Raw genomic sequence first — 18,638 nt, forward strand, 5'->3', positions numbered from 1 at the left:
GTTCTCACTAACAGTTGTCTAATAGAGGAGGCTGCAGTCTTGTAACCAGCAAGCTAAATCTGCATTAATCATCCATCACCTGAGTGTCTGGAAGCAAATCTCTCTTTGCTTTAGAACAAAGATCAAACTGTATGGTGCAGTATTGCTTTCTACCCTATAGCATGGTGTTGACATTTGGGCCTGCCACCAGTGTTAAATTAAAGTGTTAGAAAGCATCCATACTGCTTGAGTTCTGCAGTCGGTCAGAATGAGATAAAACAACCAACAATATTCTACTGGAGCCTGCTGGATTTTTTAATTTTTTATTTTGTTTTTCTGTCTGAGGCAGTGCCATTGACGATGCAGCTCAGAGGAAACAATCATATTCCATGACTAGATTAGCATATGTCCAAGCAATTGACTCAGGTAATGAAAAATGACAACATTCAGATGAACAAAGAATACATCTTAAAGATCCTCTAAGAAACAAGGTATAGCTATTTGACAAAGCATTGACAGCTGTAGATTTCAATCGGTCCCGTTTGCAACAGAAGGCTGTATGGGAAATAATTGGATTGACCACAACACAAAATAACAACTACATCTGCAAAAGCAGTGATGTCCAATATATTGGCAGCAGCAGTCTATCTGCCCAATTTGTGGCAGAAAGTGTAAGTCATAAATTGGACTCTACAGACATGAATATGAGGGTAAATATCAACATTCTACAGCAACAAAGTGTCAAATACCCATGACTTCTGTAAGTATGTTTATGTAGTTTGTAGCCAGGTGGTAAAGTTTGAGATCTTTTTATGAAAGCTGATATATAATCCATGGTTGCTGATATTATTAAACCCTAGCTCTAAAGATAGCTGAAAAATTATCACAAAATGTTTTTGGTGGAAATGCCTTTTTGAACAAAATTATTATTTGTTAAAAATCATTTTGACCAACTTTTTTGTTCAAAAATTTGTAATTTGGGGATTTTTTTAAAAATTTGTTTAGGGAAAATAATTTTTAACATTTTCTCCCACCTTTTTTCAGGTAGAAAATTAAAAAGTGAGTGATTTTTTTTATCTCCATTAAAAAGAACATTTATTGGAAAAAATACATTTCAGAATTTTAAAAAATGGAAAATTTGAAACAAAAAGGTTTTATTTTGTTAAATATACTTCTTTTTTTCCCACCAGCTCTAAATATTATAGAATCAAAGAATCATAGAATATCAGGGTTGAAAGGGACCTCAAGAGGTCATCTAGTCCAACCCCCTGCTCAAAGCAGGATCAATCTCCAACTAAATCATCCCAGCCAGGGCTTTGTCAAGCCTGACTTTAAAAACTTCTGGGGAAGGAGATTCCACCACTCCCTAGGTAACGCATTCCAGTGTTTCACCACCCTCCTAGTGAAAAAGATTTTCCTAATATCCAACCTAAACCTCCCCCACTGCAACTTGAGACCATTACTCCTTGTTCTGTCATCTGCTACCACTGAGAACAGTCTAGAGCCATCCTCTTTGGAACCCCCTTTCAGGTAGTTGAAAGCAGCTATCAAATACCCCTTCATTCTTCTCTTCTGAAGACTAAACATCCCCAGTTCCCTCAGCCTCTCCTCATAAGTCATGTGTTCCAGTCCCCTAATCATTTTTGTTGCCCTCCGCTGGACTCTTTCCAATTTTTCCACATCCTTCTTGTAGTGTGGGGCCCAAAACTGGACACAGTACTCCAGATGAGGCCTCACCAATGTTGAATAGAGGGGAACAATCACGTCCCTCGATCTGCTGGCAATGCCCCTACTTATACATCCCAAAATGCCATTGGCCTTCTTGGCAACAAGGGCACACTGTTGACTCATATCCAGCTTCTCGTCCACTGTAACCCCCTAGTTCCTTTTCTGCAGGACTGCTGCCTAGCCATTCGGTCCTTAGTCTGTAGCGTTGCATGGGATTCTTCCATCCTAAGTGCAGGACTCTGCACTTATCCTTGTTGAACCTCATCAGATTTCTTTTGGCCCAATCCTCCAATTTGTCTAGGTCCCGCTGTATCCTATCCCTACCCTCCAGCATATCTACCTCTCCTCCCAGTTTAGTGTCATCTGCAAACTTGCTGAGAGTGCAATCCACACCATCCTTCAAATCATTTATGTAGATATTGAACAAAACCGGCCCCAGGACCGACCCCTGGGGCACTCCACTTGATACCGGCTGCCAACTAGACATGGAGCCATTGATCACTACCCGTTGAGCCTGACAATCTAGCCAGCTTTCTATCCACCTTATAGTCCATTCATCCAGCCCATACTTCTTTAACTTGCTGGCAAGAATACTGTGGGAGACCGTGTCAAAAGCTTTGCTAAAGTCAAGGAACAACAGGTCTACTGCTTTCCCTTCATCCACAGAGCCAGTTATCTCGTCATAGAAGGCAATTAGATTAGTCAGGCATGACTTGCCCTTGGTGAATCTATGCTGACTGTTCCTGATCACTTTCCTCTCCTCTAAGTGCTTCAGAATTGATTCTTTGAGGACCTGCTCCATGATTTTTCCAGGGACTGAGGTGAGGCTGACTGGCCTGTAGTTCTCAGGATCCTCCTTCTTCCCTTTTTTAAAGATGGGCACTACATTAGCCTTTTTCCAGTCTTCCGGGACTTCCCCCGATCGCCATGAGTTTTCAAAGATAATGGCCAATGGCTCTGCAATCACATCCACCAACTCCTTTAGCACTCTCGGATGCAGGGCATTCGGCCCCATGGACTTCTCCTCGTCCAGCTTTTCTAAATAGTCCCGAACCACTTCTTTCTCCACAGAGGACTGGTCACCTTCTCCCCATGCTGTGCTGCCCAGTGCAGCAGTCTGGGAGCTGACCTTGTTCGTGAAGACAGAGGCAAAAAAAGCATTGAGTACATTAGCTTTTTCCACATCCTATGTCACTAGGTTGCCTCCCTCATTCAGTAAGGGGCCCACACTTTCCTTGACTTTCTTCTTGTTGCTAACATACCTGAAGAAACCCTTCTTGTTACTCTTAACATCTCTTGCTAGCTGCAACTCCAAGTGTGATTTGGCCTTCCTGATTTCACTCCTGCAAGCCCGAGCAATATTTTTATACTGATCCCTGTTCATTTGTCCAAACTTCCACTTCTTGTAAGCTTTTTTTTGTATTTAAGAGCAGCAAGGATTTCACTGTGAAGTCAAGCTGGTCGCCTGCCATATTTACTATTCTTTCTACACATTGGGATGGTTTGTCCCTGTAACCTCAATAAGGATTCTTTAAAATACAGCCATCTCTCCTGGACTCCTTTCCCCCTCATGTTATTCTCCCAGGGGATCTTGCCCATCAGTTTCCTGAGGGAGTCAAAGTCTGCTTTTCTGAAGTCCAGGGTCTGTATTCTGCTGCGCTCCTTTCTTCCTTGTGTTAGGATCCTGAGCTCGACCATTTCATGGTCACTGCCTCCCAGGTTCCCATCCACTTTTGCTTTCCCTACTAATTTTTCCCGGTTTCTGAGCAGCAGGTCTAGAAGAGCTCTGCCCCTAATTGGTTCCTCCAGCACTTGCACCAGGAAATTGTCCTGTATGTTTTTCAAAAACTTCCTGGATTGCTTGTGCACTGCTGTATTGCTCTCCCAGCAGATATCAGGGTGATTGAAGTCTCCCATGAGAACCACAGCCTGCGATCTAGTAACTTCTGCGAGTTGCCGGAAGAAAGCTTCGTCCACCTCATCCCCCTGGTCTGGTCGTCTATAGTAGACTCCCACCACAACATCACCCTTGTTGCTTACACTTCTAAACTTAATCCAGAGACTCTCAGGTTTTTCTGCAGTTTCATACTTGAGCTCTGAGCAGTCATACTGCTCTCTTACATACAGTGCAACTCCCCCCCCCACCTTTTCTGCCCTGCCTGTCCTTCCTGAACAGCTTATACCCATTCATGACAGTACTCCAGTCATGTGAGTTATCCCACCAAGTCTCTGTTATTCCAATCACATTGTAATTCCTTGACTGTGCCAGGCCTTCCAGTTCTCCCTGCTTGTTTCCCAGGCTTCGTGCATTTGTATATAGGCACTTGAGGTAACCTGCTGATTGTGCCTCTTTCTCAGTATGAGGCAGGAGCCCTCCCCTCTCACGCGCTCCTGCTCATGCCTCCTCCCAGTATCCCACTTCCCCACTTACCTCAGGGCTTTGGTCGCCTTTTCTGGTGAACCTAGTTTAAAGCCCTCCTCACTAGGTTAGCCAGCCTGCTTGCGAAGATGCTCTTCCCTCTCTTCGTTAGGAGGAGCCCGTCTCTGCCTAGCACTCCTCCTTCTTGGAACACCATCCCATGGTCAAAGAATCCAAAGCCTTCTCTCTGACACCACCTGCGTAGCCATTTGTTGACTTTCACAATTTGACGGTCTCTACCCAGGACTTTTCCTTCCATGGGGAGGATAGATGAGAACACCACTTGTACCTCAAACTCCTTTATCCTTCTTCCCAGAGCTACGTAGTCCACAGTGATCCACTCAAGGTCATTCTTGGCAGTATCATTGGTGCCCACGTGAAGAAGCAGGAAGGGGTAGCGATCCGAGGGCTTGATGAGTCTCGGTAGTCTCTCCATCACATCGCGAATCTTAGCTCTTGGCAAGCAGCAGACTTCTGGGTTTTCCCGGTCAGGGCGGCAGATAGATGACTCAGTCTCCCTGAGGAGAGAGTCCCCGACCACCACCACCCGCCTCCTTCTCTTGGGAGTGGTGGTCGTGGAATCCCCAACCCTAGGACAGTGCATTTCATGCCTTCCAATCGGCGGAGTCTCCTTCTGCTCCCTTCCCTCAGGCGTATCATCTGGTCCACTCTCTGCATTAGTACCTGTGGAGAGAACATGAAAACCGTTACTTACTTGTATCTGCCCTGCTGGTACATGGACATTCCCCTTTTTTCTTCTGGAGGTCACATGATGCCAAATTTCTTCACCATCCTTCTGTCCCCGATGTGCAGCCTGCTCTGAATCTTCAGAACCTTGTGCCCGTAGAAGCCTATCCTGACATCCGTCCAGGAAATCTTCAGTTTCTCTTATGATTATTATTATGATTGTAAGATTTGCATAATAGGTTTCTTGATACTAGCAACAAATGAAAGGTTAGATTCACAAAAGGACTTAGGTATCAAGCTGCCACTTTAGGCACCTAAACCCCAGAATGAAGCCACACTGGGATTCACAAAGCCCTAATCGGTGGCTGCCAAACTAGGTTGGCTCCTAACGGCTCTTGGTGCCTACATTTTTGCAGTAAAAGTTCTCTGTGTGTCTATCTTTCTGTCTCTGGGTATGCATGCTGCTGCCTCACTTTTGGCAGTAGCAGAGTGATCCTCTGCCTAACTTGCCGGCTGCATCTGATCCAGTAGGTGTGTTCAAAGCTTGTCAACTAGATTGGGCCACTGAGGGCAAGCTCACACAAAATGGCTGAGGGGAGGGGAAAGAGGAATAACTGCCTTATATCTTTCAGCCCAATGATTACCTTACTTACCTAGGATGTGGGAGATTCATGGTTCAAATGCCCCCCCTGTCTAAGACTGGGATTTGAACAGGGCTCTACCTCTCAGGTGGGTGCCCTAGCCACTGGGATATGGGATATTCTGATATGAGTTTCTCTCCCAGTCTCTCTTGTTGAAGGAGTTCCACTTCATATACACAATTTAAAAAATCACTGGGCCACAGTGAGAGAGAGAGAGGGAGGGAGCAGAAGCATGAGAATGACTTTGTAGCCTAGCAGTTAGATCACTCACTTACTACCTGTAAGATCAAGGATCCAGTACCACTTTTCCAATCCCTTCACCCTCAAGGAAGGATTGAAGTGGAAGGTTTCCCACATCCCAGGTGAGTACACTAACAACTGAGCTAAAAGTTATGAAGTGGTCCTCCTTCCTTTCTCCTGGGGCTTCTTGCAAAAATGGCATAGGCACCAAAACACCAGGAAAGAGTTTGTAGCTGAGAATCCCAAATAGAGGGAAGAGCCTCCACACAGCCTGGATTTAGGTGCCTATCTCTCAGAAGGGGGCATACCTTAGGACACACCCCTCATTTTAGCACCTCATTAGCTTGCTCAGGCAAAGGAGCTGCCTAGCATGCTGTTTTTTGTGAATCTCATTCAGAGGTGCCTATCTTTCCACATTCATTATCTAGGGATGCTGAACATCCAACTCAGGCTTTGTGAATCTCAGTGATTTTCTAGGCCCCTAAAAGCTTCAATGTGACCACACAGAAGTTTCCATTTGAATCTAGCCCCAAAATGTAAAAAAAAAAAAAAAAAAAAAAACCCACAAACCTTCAGGTTACCTCCCTCCATGAGGTAATTCCACTATGAAACAGACAGAGGTTTTACTATCCACTATCAACAACTTACTATCAGCTGATTATTCATCTCCTGAATTTAAGAAAGTGGAAGATTGCAAATATTCTTAATTCGTTCAGAAATCAGTTTGCCAGTCACATGATCATGTCAACATTTCACAAATTCCAAGGCTAGAAGAGACCATGTGACTGTCTAGTCTGACTTCCTGTATAACACGGGGCATAGAACTTCACCAAATTAACTCCTAAAACATATCTTTTAGAAAAACATCCAATCTTCATTTAAAAATTGTAAGTAATGGAGAAATCACCACAACTTTGGTGAATTGTTCCAATGGTTAATTATTCTCACTGTTAAAAATTTATGTATATTACCATTCTGAATTCATCTAGCCTTAACTTCCAGGACCTGGATCATATTATACCTTTGTTTGCTTGATTGACAGGTCCATTATTAAACATTTGTTCCTCATGTAGATACTTATAAACTGTAATCAAGTCACCTCTTAGCTTTCTCAACACAGCTGGTAGTCATTTCAGTATGTGTCTCACTATAGTACAGTTAACAATACACATGCTAACTAGCAGATAAAACAGAGTAAAAACTACAATACCTTCAGAAAACTATTCATTTGATAAGTCTCTATGAGGATTGTACGATAGCTGTGGGGGTTTTCCCCCTCTTTTTTTAAGGTATCAAATTTCCAAAACTCTTCAGTTAAGATGGGGGATATAGAAAGTGGAAACAATAATTGAGAGGAAAAAAATAAAATATTCAGTCAAATATGTGAAAAATGGCATAATAGTAGAGCTTTCCCAATGTTGGGTGCTTCGGGGGCTGTTTGGGCTATGTCTATGACACATACTGTATGTTATGTTATAAAAAAGCAAATATCATGGTTCAGGCGTGGCAGCAAAGGATGAGCCGGGTTCTGGGAAGCAGTCCATTTCCTTCATGTTATAGACTAAGAGGGCTTTAAAACTGGTTGCCATCAGAGCCCAGCTTCATAACAATTTGAAGAAGAAACGGAAACACTTCCATTCTGAAAGATATTAGCAGTTAATGTGGTGCCTAATGAGGAAGACTTCCCCTGAGGAGAGGATGAGAACAAATGAACCATACGTGACAGTCATAAAGCTTACTGCACTATTGGAAGGTGCTCAGGTACTACGCAGATGAAGATGGCATAAGAAATAGAGCTAGTCAAATTTTTTTCATCTGAACAGTTTTCTGTCAGAAAATGCCATTTAGATTAAATAGAAAAAATATTTGAGAAATGGTATAGATTTCAACAATATTTCAAACCTCCCCCTTTTTAAATGAAAATGTTGAAACATCCCATTGTGACATTTTTAGAACAGAAAATTTCAATTTTTTTAAAATTTTCATTATTTTTATATATATATTTTAAAATGGTCAAAATAAAATGAAACATTTGGATTAATTCAAAATGATTTTTTGTCCAGAATTTTGTTTAGCAAAATATTTCAACATTTTGGCTTTTCATCCCAATTTGGGAAGAAAAAAAATGAAATCTCACTTTTTTCAGGGGATGGAAAATCCATTTTCTGACCGGTTCTAGTAAGAACCTACATAGAATAGAATAGCTAGTCCATTAAATCTGAGCAGCTGTAAACAGTGGAGGCTTCTGTTGCTTTGGGGGGGGGGGCAAAAAAGTACCATGACCAGGTTATTTCTTTTTGTATTTTAGGAGTTATCTGAGGATAGAAGGCATTGACCAAAGGCTGAGATGACAAGGCCATAAAAGAGAAAGAAAGGCAAACTGGAGATGAAAAAGTTAGAGGAGTAGACGAAAGGAAGAAGAGTGGAGGGAAAGTGTTAAGGCCCCATCTACACTGGCAAGTTTCTGCACAGTAAAGCAGCTTTCTGCACTGTAACTCTCAGGGTGTTCACACTGCCAAGCCACTTAGTGCGCAGAAATTGCACAGTTGTAATGCTCTAAAAAAACCACCCTGATGAGAGGCATAGAGCTTTCTGCACCAGGGCTACAGCGCTGCGGTGCCAGTGTAGACACCGTGGTGATTACAGTGCTGCAAATGGCCTCTGGAAAGTGTCCCACAATGCCTGTTCTCAACTGTCTGGTCATCGGTTTGAACTCTACTGCCCTGCCCTCAGGTGACCAGCCGTCAGCCCCACCCCGTACATTCCTTTGCAAATATGAAAGTCCCCTTCCTGTTCGCTCAGTGATGTGTGCAGTGGTCTCAGTGCAACTTTCCAGGTGGCCATGCCTGCTCCACACACCAGGCGATCCCCCGCTTGGAGCAATGCCGAGCTGCTAGATCTCATCGGCATTTAGGGAGAGGAAGCTGAGCAATCCCGGCTGCACTCCAGCCGTAGGAATTATGACACCTACGGACAGATTTCATGATGCATGATAGAAAGGGGCCGTGACCGAGACACATTGCAGTGTAGGGTCAAAGTGAAGGAGCTGCAGAATGCCTACCACCAGGCAGGGGAGGCAAACTGCAGCTCCAGTGCTGCACCCACGAGCTGCCGGTTCTACAAAGAGCTAGATGCGATACTCGGTGCTGACCCCAACTCCACTGCGAAGGCTACTGTGGATACTTCATTGGCTCACATGCCAGTCAAGAGTGGACTGAGCCAGGAGGAGGAAATCTTGGACAAAGAGGGTGAGGGGGACCTAGCAGCAGAAGATGGCTCAGAGGCCAGAGATGCATGCATTCAGGAGCTCCTTTCTACCCTGGCGGAGCCTATCCCATCACAGCAGTTGGATTTGGCAAAGCACAAACAGGAGAGGAGGCCCCTGGTAAGTGGATCTGATTTGGGGAATTGCTGAAGTGATTTATTGTGGGCAGGAGGGTTGCATAAAGTAGGCTTATCTCCCACTGCATGCCTATTCTGAGTGGTTGAATAGGTTGTTGATAGATTCCCTCACTTCACAGGAATGTCCCTCAGAGATCTCCAGGAAACTCTTGTGGAGATACTGGGCAATCCGCTGCCGCAGGTTCCTCGGCAGAGCTGCTTTGTTTCTTGTCCTATTAATGGTAACTTTCCTGTGCCACTACTACATCACAGGATGCGGGGACCATTGCTGCACGCAGGCGAGCTGCATAGAGGCCCGGGCGGAAGCCACAAGGCCCTCCCTTCATTCCCTGCTCACCCTCAGCAGCAAGATATCTTCCATAATGATCACATCCTGTGGAAAGTGTGGGGAGAGGAACGATTATCAACCCCCCCCCTCGTCCCCCCACAGTGCTGGCTCTCCCCAAGAGCCACGTGCTCAGTGTATGGCAGGGTCCAGGAAGAGTAATTCACCCTGCTCCTGTGGCTAGTCACCATTTTGCGGGTCTTGTGGCTCTGTGTGCTTGCCTGGGGTCAGCCAGGTAGTGGCAGGTGTGTGAATACTAGCTGTGTTTTAGACCACTGAATCAGTGTTGTCTGTGTTGCAAACAATACTGCTTCTGTAAAATGTTGCATTTAAACTTCACAGAGATGACCTTGGGAGGTCAACCTCCCTTATAAGCAGCAGAATGGCTGCGCAGAATTAGAAAGCGGCCACAAAGAACTCAGGAGGACTTTATCTGTGAGGTTATGATTCACTGAAAAACAGGAATTGAAGGAGTGGTGGGACAACGAAAAGAGGGACTGAAAGGAGAATGAGGCACACCAGAAAGAAGCCATGGAGCAGCTGTTAAACATTATGGAGCACCAAGTGGACATATTCGAGGCGATACTAGTTCTTCAAACAGAGTAGCTCCACGCCCATCCTCCCCTGTAGCCGCTGTCACAAAACTCTTTCCCATGTGTGCCCTTCTCCCCTCCCCCCGGCCAATACACTGTTATTAACCTCCTGGCTCCACTCTTTACCTGCAGCATTCCACTCCTCCCTCCTCACAGTCCAGCAGTGTGGACTCCCACTACCCACTGCACTCAACACCTATCCCTCTGCAGTTTGGCCCTGCTGAAGTACAGCACCCGCTGCATTGTACTCCAAAGGAAAAGGTTGGGTATGATCCCTGGACATACACAAATCTGTAGCCATCCTGGGACCCCTCCTCCTCTGGAGACCTTCCCTTCCCCCATCCCCCTCCCTGCTGATGTATTTTTGTCATTTGACTCGCTCCTCCAGTTGTTGTCTTTTAATAAAATAATTACATTGGTTTGAAAGCAATCTTTATTCTATTAAGTGAAAGCAAAAAGAGCACTGCAAAGCAACATACAATTATGTTAAGTCCCCTTCTTGCATCATGTGCACCAATCACCACCTAGCATTACAAGCACTGCACTCCCAAGCATAGCAACAAATATTAGTGGCTTTCAGCCTCATATTGCTGCCTCAAGATATCCCTGATCCTTATGGCTCTGCATTGTGCCCCTCTAATAGCCCTGGTCTCTGGCTGTTCAAACTCAGCCTCCAGGTGCTGAGCCTCTGCGGTCCAGCACTGAGTGAAGCTTTCACCCTTCCCTTCACAAATATTATAGAGGATACAGCACGCGGCTGTAAGCATAGGAATATTGTTATTGGCCATGTCTAGCTTCCCATACAGGCATCGCCAGCGGGCTTTTAAATGACCAAATGCTCAGCCTGTTGTTGAACTTCTCCTTGCTGCTGTGAAGTTGCCCTGTGTACGGCTTCATAAGCCACGGCATTAAGGGGAAGGCAGAGTCTCCCAGGATCACAATGGGCATTTTGACTTCCCCTATGGTGATCTTTGGTCCGGGAAGAAAGTCCCTGCTTGTAGCTTCTTGAACAGACCAGTGTTCTGAATGATGTGTGTTTCATGCATCTTTCTGGACCAGCCTGCATTAATGTCCGTGAAACGTCAACAGTGATCCACATGCACCTGGTGGACCGTTGAGAAATATCCCTTGTGATTAATGTGCTCTCTAGTTAGGTGGTCTGGTGCTAGAATTGGAATGTGCATGTTATCTATCGCCCCTCTGCAGTTAGGGAAGCCCATTTGTGCAAAGCCATCCACAATGTCATGCACATTGCCCAGAGTCACTATCTTTCAGAGCAGGATGTGATTAATGACCCTGCACACTTCCATCACCACGAGTCCAATGATCGACTTTCCCACTCTGAACTGGTTAGCAACCGATCAGTAGCAGTCTGGAGTAGCCAGCTTCCGCAGTGCAATCGCCACGCGCTTCTCCAACGACAGGGCAGCTCTCATTCTCGTGTCCTTGCGCCACAGAGCTGGGGCGAGCTCATCACACAGACCCATGAATGTGGCTTTCCTCATGTAAAAGTTCTGTAGCCACTGCTCGTCATCCCATGTGGTCCCACCACTCAGTGCTTGTTTCCCGAGCCCAAAACCGGCATTACATTGTGGTCAGCACCTCCATGAAAGCAACGAGCAATCTCGTGTCGTAGCTATTATGCATGGCGAAATCAATGTCACACTCCTGTTGACTTTGTAGTTTAAGGAAAAACTCCACTGCCACTCGAGACGTGTTGGTCAGAGTGAGCAGCATACTGGTCAGCAGTTCGGGATCCATTCCTGCAGCCTGAAGGAGGCAGGGTGTGCAGCACACAAACCATTGAAAGATAGAGCCAAATGCGGATGGAAGCATAGGGATTGCTGGGATGAGAAGCAATGCATCATGGGGCATTGGGACTGGACCCAGGATGCCCCACGACCCCCTCTGTCTTCCCACAAGGGGGTGGTGAAAGAGAAAGAGGTGCTCTGTGGGATAGCTGTGCAGAGTACACCATTCCAAATAGCTCTGCAAGTGCCACAAGTGTGAACACGTTATTGAGCAGGCAGCTGACAGTGTGAACACACAACAGCGGTTTCCCTTCTGCGCTCTCTGGGCGGCGCTGTAACTGCCGGTGCTGTAACTTTGCCAGTGTAGATGTGCCCTTAGAGAGAAAGGGAGATGAGGAGATAATGAGAAGAATATGAGAACTGACAAGTGTTTGGATCCTTCATGGGCATTGCTTCCCTCACAAGTGATATACCAGTCTTGGTACTGGATTCCTACTGAAAACTACGCTTCTCAGGGTCCAGCCTTTACATGAGGACAAGACCCACATTTCCTTTCTCTCCTAAAAAATAAGGTTAGCCACTAGAAAGAATCAGTGGTGTTTTATTTTTGAAACATTTAGTTCTTCCACAATGAGTCACTACATTTGACTATAGTCTACACAACTTCAGTGTACTGTACATTAATGACTGGTAAAATACAGTGAAACCCATGCATAAGGACACAGGAGCTGCCTAACCGGATCAAATCACTGAGTCTGTTTTACTGTCTCTGAAAATAGCCAGTGCTTCAGAGGAAGGTGCAAGAAAAGCTGAAGAAAGTAGTTATGGAATAACTGGCCCATAAGGAATGTTCATTCCATAACCCCATATTAGTGAGAAATTGGTTCATAAACTGAAGTAGGGGGGTTTACATCCCTTCCAAAACTTTTTTTAAATCTTTATTATAATACTATAACTTCACAGTGTACTTGGATACAGCAAAACACTGTTTATAGTAAAGCAGAATTTGCTATTCTATTCAGAGCGATCCTCTATTCTGTGAGGCTGTTCTGTCAAAATGACTTCATGATAAGCTGATTCCACTGCAGAACTACTTAAAAAACTACTCCTAATTCAGCAACCAGCACACAGCTCACATCCCCCGACCAAACTCTGCTTAGTAAATCTGTTCTGAAACAATCAGGAATTTCACTCTAAGTTTTGGAAAACATGCAGGAAGCCACAGTATTTTTAATCTCCACAGTATATCACACCAGAAATATCAGAGAGATCAAGAAGCATGAGCTGTAAACAGATGTCTTACTTATACAGTTCCATAATGCAGAGAATCAGTGGAGTTGTCATTGTAAACTCTGAGGCATCCTGCTTCAGTTTCAAGAAGAATAGATATGCCTCATTAATGTCTAGGAAGGAACTTACATCAGTGCAGCTGTGACCCAGGTCAGGAATATTCCTAATATTCACAATTAATGTCTGGAGAGCAGCTTGTCTACATCACCACCAGCTGTTCCTTTAACCAATGGTCCATGTTTTGGCAAGCAAATGCAACTCAAGCTTCAGTGACTGATTATTGCATTACATTTCACTTAAGTTATAGCAGAAACAAGTAGTTAGATTTCAGTCCTAATCAGCAGCTTTTTCTCCACTTGTTCTTTTGCTTTAATTTATGGCTTCCTCTTTTCTCTTGACACCTTTCATTGTTTGATCAGGAATCTGGGCCCAGTCCTGCTCCCAAGTCAGTGGGAGTTCTCTCTTGATTTCAGTTGGAGCAGTATCAAGTCCTTAGAGGCAAATTAAGAATGAAGAAACAGGTGACCGAGGTAAATCCACTGCATTTATTGGAAGTGGTGATGCCCAATGAATGGGTCCAGTTTATTCATATTAGGCCAAATCTTGAAAACCATACTCAATCCTTAATCAGGCAAACTCCCATTGATTTCAATGATAGCTGAATTTGAGTGTTTCTAAGGGCTTATTCTCACTAGAAAATTACATCAAGTTGGAACATGATCTTGTGTATAAATATAGATAGGGACATGGACACACTTCCATGGCCACCTTCAACCCCAAAATATCACTTGTATAAAGCTGCCACATAAGTCTGTCTGATAGCATATGATTTATCACTCCATCACTCCCGCCCTTCCCCCCACAAATCTCTTAGTAAATCCTCTTCTACCGTGCACATGGAATCTATAGGGATTTTACCACAGTAAGTTCAGACAATATCACATATGTTTGCTGAGTTGCAGTACAGTCCCTAGTCCTGAGACATTTTTTTCCCTCTTTAACAGGTGCTTTTTTTTGTTTGTGCAAAACTATCAGGAAAAATGTGTCTCTTGAACACAAAAAAAGGTTTCAGAGTAACAGCCGTGTTAGTCTGTATTTGCAAAAACAAAAGGAGCACTTTTGTCACCTTAGAGACTAACCAATTTATTTGAGCATAAGCTTTTGTGAGCTACAGCTCATTTCATCAGATGCATACTGTGGAAAGTGTAGAAGATCTTTTTATACACACAAAGCATGAAAAAATACCTCCCCCGACCCCACTCTCCTGCTGGTAATAGCTTATCTAAAGTGATCACTCTCCTTACAATGTGTATGATAATCAAGTTGGGCCATTTCCAGCACAAATCCAGGGTTTAACATGAACGTTGGGGGGGGGGGAGGAAAAAACAAGGGGAAATAGGTTACCTTGCATAATGACTTAGCCATTCCCAGTCTCTATTCAAGCCTAAGTTAATTGTATCCAATTTGCAAATAAATTCCAATTCAACAGTCTCTCGCTGGAGTCTGGTTTTGAAGTTTTTTTTGTTGTAATATCGCAACTTTCATGCCACAAGGGGCCACAGCAATGGTTCCTTCAACCCACACAGCAATATTGTTAACCTATCCAACTATACTCTTAGAATCATAGAATCATAGAATATCAGGGTTGGAAGGGACCTCAGGAGGTCATCTAGTCCAACCCCCTGCTCAAAAGCAGGACCAATCCCCAATTAAATCATCCCAGCCAGGGCTTTCTCAAGCCTGACCTTAAAAACTTCGAAGGAAGGAGATTCTACCACCTCCCTAGGCAACACATTCCAGTGTTTCACCACCCTCCTAGTGAAAAAGTTTTTCCTAATATCCAACCTAAACCTCCCCCACTGCAACTTGAGACCATTACTCCTTGTTCTGTCCTCTTCTACCACTGAGAACAGTCTAGAACCATCCTCTCTGGAACCACCTCTCAGGTAGTTGAAAGCAGCTATCAAATCCCCCCTCATTCTTCTCTTCTGCAGACTAAACAATCCCAGTTCCCTCAGCCTCTCCGCATAAGTCATGTGTTCCAGACCCCTAATCATTTTTGTTGCCCTTCGCTGGACTCTTTCCAATTTATCCACATCCTTCTTGTAGTGTGGAGTCCAAAACTGGACACAGTACTCTAGATGAGGCCTCACCAATGTCGAATAGAGGGGGACAATCACGTCCCTCGATCTGCTCGCTATGCCCGTACTTATACATCCCAAAATGCCATTGGCCTTCTTGGCAACAAGGGCACACTGCTGGCTCATATCCAGCTTCTCATCCACTGTCACCCCTAGGTCCTTTTCCGCAGAACTGCTGCCTAGCCATTCCGTCCCTTGTCTGTAGCTGTGCACTGGGTTCTTCCGTCCTAAGTGCAAGACCCTGCACTTATCCTTATTGAACCTCATCAGATTTCTTTTGGCCCACTCCTCCAATTTATCTAGGTCCCTCTGTATCCTATTCCTGCCCTCCAGCGTATCTACCACTCCTCCCAGTTTAGTATCATCCGCAATTTTGCTGAGACTGCAATCCACACCATCCTCCAGATCATTTATGAAGATATTGAACAAAACCGGCCCCAGGACCGACCCCTGGGGCACTCCACTTGACACCGGCTGCCAACTAGACATGGAGCCATTGATCACTACCGTTGAGCCCGACAATCTAGCCAACTTTCTACCCACCTTATAGTGCATTCATCCAGCCCATACTTCTTTAACTTGCTGACAAGAATACTGTGGGAGACCATGTCAAAAGCTTTGCTAAAGTCAAGAAACAACAGGTCCACTGCTTTCCCTTCATCCACAGAACCAGTAATCTCATCATAGAAGGCGATTAGATTAGTCAGGCATGACCTTCCCTTGGTGAATCCATGCTGACTATTCCTGATCACTTTTCTCTCATGTAAGTGCTTCAGGATTGATTCTTTGAGGACCTGCTCCATGATTTTTCCGGGGACTGAGGTAAGGCTGACTGGCCTGTAGTTCCCAGGATCCTCTTTCTTCCCTTTTTTAAAGATTGGCACTACATTAGCCTTTTTCCACTCATCCGGGACTTCCCCCTTTCGCCACGAGTTTTCAAAGATAATGGCCAATGGCTCTACAATCACAGCCGCCAATTCCTTTAGCACTCTCGGATGCAACTCGTCCGGCCCCATGGACTTGTGCACGTCTAGCTTTTCTAAATAGTCCCTAACCACCTCTTTCTCTACAGAGGGCTGTACATCTATTCCCCATGTTGTGATGCCCAGCAGAAGCAACTGTCCTATCTCGGGGCCTCTCCTTCTGCCCCACAACCCCCACGAAAATGATACAGTTTTGTGGTGACCTACAATCCTATTTTCGACGTCTCCGACCCAAGGAATATTTCCAACACACCTCTAAACAACATACTAATCCACAGAGGCCTCCCTACTAACACTACAAAAAGAAGGATTCTAGGTGGACTCCTCCTGAAGGTCGAGACAGCAGACTGGACTTCTACATAGAGTGCTTCCGCCGACGTGCATGGGCTGAAATTGTGGAAAAGCAGCATCACTTGCCCCATAACCTCAGCCGTGCAGAACACAATGCCATCCACAGCCTCAGAAACAACTCTGACATCATAATCAAAAAGGCTGACAAAGGAGGTGCTGTTGTCATCATGAATAGGTCAGAATATGAACAAAAGGCTACTCGGCAGCTCTCCAACACCACTTTCTACAAGCCATTACCCTCTGATCCCGCTGAGGGTTACCAAAAGAAAATACAGCATTTGCTCAAGAAACTCCCTGAAAAAGCACAAGAACAAATCCTCACAGACACACCCCTGGAACCCCGACCTGGGGTATTCTGTCTGCTACCCAAGATCCATAAACCTGGAAATCCTGGACGCCCCATCATCTCAGGCATTGGCACCCTGACAGCAGGATTGTCTGGCTATGTAGACTCCCTCCTCAGGCCTTATGCTACCAGCACTCTCAGCTACCTTCAAGACACCACTGACTTCCTGAGGAAACTACAATCCATCGGTGATCTTCCTGATAACACCATCCTGGCCACTATGGATGTAGAAGCCCTCTACACCAACATTCCACACAAAGATGGACTACAAGTCGTCAAGAACACTATCCCCGATAATGTCACGGCTAACCTGGTGGCTGAATTTTGTGACTTTGTCCTTACCCATAACTATTTTACATTTGGGGACAATGTATACCTTCAGATCAGCGGCACTGCTATGGGTACCCGCATGGCCCCACAGTATGCCAAGATTTTTATGGCTGATTTAGAACAACGCTTCCTCAGCTTTCGTCCCCTAACGCCCCTACTCTACTTGCGCTATATTGATGATATCTTCATCATCTGGACCCATGGAAAAGAAGCCCTTGAGGAATTCCACCATGATTTCAACAATTTCCATCCCACCATCAACCTCAGCCTGGACCAGTCCACACAAGAGATCCACTTCCTGGACACTACATTGCTAATAAACAATGGTCACATAAACACCTCCCAATACCAGAAACCTACTGACCGCTATTCCTACCTACATGCCTCCAGCTTTCACCCTGACTACACCACACGATCCATTGCCTACAGCCAAGCTCTGCGATACAACCTCATTTGCTCCAATGCCACAGACAGAGACAAACACCTACAAGATCTCTATCAAGCATTCTTACAACTACAATACCCACCTGAGGAAGTGAAGAAACAGATTGATAGAGCCAGAAGAGTTCCCAGAAGTCACCTACTACAGGACAGGCCTAACCAAGAAAATAACAGAACGCCACTAGCTGTCACCTTCAGCCCTCAACTAAAACCCCTCCAACGCATTATTAAAGATCTACAACCTATCCTGAAGGATGATCCAACACTCTCACAAATCTTGGGAGACAGGCCAGTCCTTGCCTACAGACAGCCCCCCAACCTGAAGCAAATACTCACCAGCAACCACATACCACACAACAGAACCACTAACCCAGGAACCTATCCTTGCAACAAAGCCCGTTGCCAACTGTGCCCACATATTTATTCAGGGGACACCATCACAGGGCCTAATAACATCAGCCACACTATCAGAGGCTCATTCACCTGCACATCCACCAATGTGATATATGCCATCATGTGCCAGCAATGCCCCTCTGCCATATACATTGGTCAAACTGGACAGTCTCTACGTAAAAGAATAAATGGACACAAATCAGATGTCAAGAATTATAACATTCATAAACCAGTCGGAGAACACTTCAATCTCTCTGGTCATGCGATTACAGACATGAAAGTTGCGATATTACAGCAAAAAAACTTCAAAACCAGACTCCAGCGAGAGACTGTTGAATTGGAACTCATTTGCAAATTGGATACAATGAACTTAGGCTTGAAAAGAGACTGGGAGTGGCTAAGTCATTATGCAAGGTAACCTATTTCCCCTTGTTTTTTCCTACCCCCCCCCTCCCAGACGTTCTTGTTAAACCCTGGATTTGTGCTGGAAATGGCCCACCTCGATTATCATACACATTGTAAGGAGAGTGATCACTTTGGATAAGCTATTACCAGCAGGAGAGTGGGGTGGGGGAGTTTTTTTTTCATGCTTTGTGTG

The sequence above is a fragment of the Lepidochelys olivacea genome, assembly GCF_965140295.1.
Source record: "Lepidochelys olivacea isolate rLepOli2 genome assembly, chromosome: 1".
NCBI lineage: Eukaryota > Metazoa > Chordata > Testudines > Cheloniidae > Lepidochelys > Lepidochelys olivacea.